At 35.5% G+C, this 2500-nt stretch overlaps 1 long non-coding RNA gene across 1 annotated transcript in view; it reads left to right on the top strand.

The window, feature by feature from the left end:
- The window catches only part of LOC118767845, an 11261-nt gene that overhangs the window by 7764 nt on the left and 997 nt on the right, over nt 1-2500 (top strand). The gene's annotated exons all lie outside the window — the stretch shown is intronic.

Below are 2500 nucleotides of genomic sequence, written 5' to 3'. Positions count from 1 at the left end.
TGAATGCTACTCTTGCTTAATTAGTTAAGTGAGAAGTATTTCCAAGTTACTAAGTCATAACTGCCAGTTTTAACAATTAATCACTTAATTTTTTAATTAATACAATTTATACTATTAATCCTAGTTACTGCTTACCGTATTACCCACAAAGGGCTAAACACAGAGGGGACAAACAAGGACAGACAAACGGATTAAGTCGATTACAACGACTCCAGTGCGTAGCCGGTACTTAATTTATCGACCCCGAAAGGATGAAAGGCAAAGTCGACCTCGGCGGAATTTGAACTCAGAACGTAACGGCAGACGAAATACGGCTACGCATTTCGCCCGGCGTGCTAACGTTTCTGCCAGCACGCCGCCTTGCCAGCTCGCCGCCTTATTATACAACGTGACTATGACGGACTCCATCTGCTTACTACAATTGGTGGCTGCATTCTACATCATCGAGATGTTTAATATGTTTTTTTTTATTTTAATAATAAGAAGAGAATGCAAAAGGATAATATTCGAGGAATATATTAATATTTAAAAAATTATATCGTTTAACCAATTGATATATACTTTACGGGAAGGTTTACGAAAATAAACAAAAGACGAAGGCAGGTGGAGTATAAACAAACAATTGTATTAGTATGGCGCTCAGGAATAAAAATAAAACAAGTTTTTTACGTTTCGAGCCTACGCTCTTCGACAGAAAGACACACAGAAAAGAAACAAGGAGAGAAACAAGGAGATAAAAAAATGCGTGTAGGAGCTAACGGTCCAACATGGCGTTCAATATATACTTTATTTCACTCTAATATTAATTTTTATTTTAATTATAATTATATATATTTTTTTAATGCCTACTTATATCTAATAGATATAATTTTTATAATTTTATATCTAATAGATATAATTTTTATAATTTTATATCTAATAGATATGATTTTATAATTATAAATTTATAATTTTCGCAACTTTTAATTTAATTGTAATTTTTAAATACATATTTGTTGACGTACATACAGGATAACCCTCTCTCCCTTTTACTGTTAAGAAGTTTACGTTGAGAAGTTAAAATTTGAAAAATTTCATCAACGCAAAGTCGCAGCGAATATTTCTAGTTTTTTTTTTATATAAAAAAAAAAATAATAATGAAATTAATTGTATACAGTGCCCAGGTGCACCACAACTTGTCAGAAAGTGCATATAAAGTACATGCAGTAATGTAGAAATGTCTGGAAAGCGAACAATGTATGAGTCAGATACATGCTTGTGTGTGTATGGAGGGGAGAAAATCAGGTGTAGTGTTGGCGAATCTCAGGAAGCATGGAAGTTTTGAAGGATGCAGTGCTCCGACAACTAACAACTGATGCCGGCAGTTTGTTCCATGCTTCAGCAACTCCCAGCGTGAAAAAATGTTTCCTGAAGTCATGGGAGCTGTGCTGTTTTCTGTCTTTGTAAATATGTCCACGGGTGTTAGATGGGTGGAGTTCGAAAAGGTGCTCAGAGTTATTGTTTGTACGATGGTTGATAATTTTATGGGTGTCTGCCAAGTCAGCTGCCAGACGTCGGAGTTTCAATATGATTTCTGAAAGTAGCAAACGAGTCCATTTCCGTATATTATTTGTCTGCTACATTCTGGGATATTGGAATTAAGACATTCAAAACTCTTTATTTATTGCTATGAGGCTACAATATGCGATAAAGACGTTGATCCCTTGACACGCAGCCTATCCGCCAAGATGAGACGTATCAGATAGTGTGGACATATAGTATCAGGCGTTATATGGTGACTTTGAAAAGTGTTAAAGCATTTCGAGTAGCATGTCGACTTGCAATCATGAGTGAAAATTGACATTTAGCGCCCAGACAAGTCCTCCAGCGTATACTTACTGCAGGAGACCAAAAATCCCCTCCAAGGTCCATCGTTAATAAATAAAACAAGAAAAGATGGAAATGAACTAACCAATTTCGGATCTTTGCCTTTCTCTCACTTTTTCATGCTCCTCCCCTCTCTTTCTCCCTCTCTTTCTCCCTCTCTTCCTCTCCGATACGCTATAAATAGCTGTTTACGTAACACTGACAGGATGTTGTGTCAGTTTTTAGACGCAGCAAATGATTTCAGCTCAAATAGAGACGATTCATTGGTTAAAATTCGAAAAATTAAACTACGTTAAACAAACGAATTACAAGTTTATCAAGAAAGCCAAGTGAAAATAATGTTTTATTTTGACACATTCTACCAGTATACGAAGTTTTAAAGTGTTTAGTTAACTAGAAATTGTGTTGAAATCGACCTTCAAAAGGAAAAGATCCCCAATTTCTGTTATGCATCCAGAGACACAAGCAAGTTTTCTCTTTATATTTTTCTTTATATTTTCTCTTTATATTTTTAAAGGCTTTGATCTCACCGAGCAGATTATTGTAAACCGAGCATGATGCATGGCCTAGCATGCTTTTAAATCTATTAAGATTAGTTCTTTCAACAAGCATTCATTCGGCGGTGGTGCCCCAG

This window comes from Octopus sinensis, linkage group LG25 (assembly GCF_006345805.1).
Source record: "Octopus sinensis linkage group LG25, ASM634580v1, whole genome shotgun sequence".
NCBI lineage: Eukaryota > Metazoa > Mollusca > Cephalopoda > Octopoda > Octopodidae > Octopus > Octopus sinensis.
This window is presented reverse-complemented; position numbering and strand designations above follow the sequence as displayed.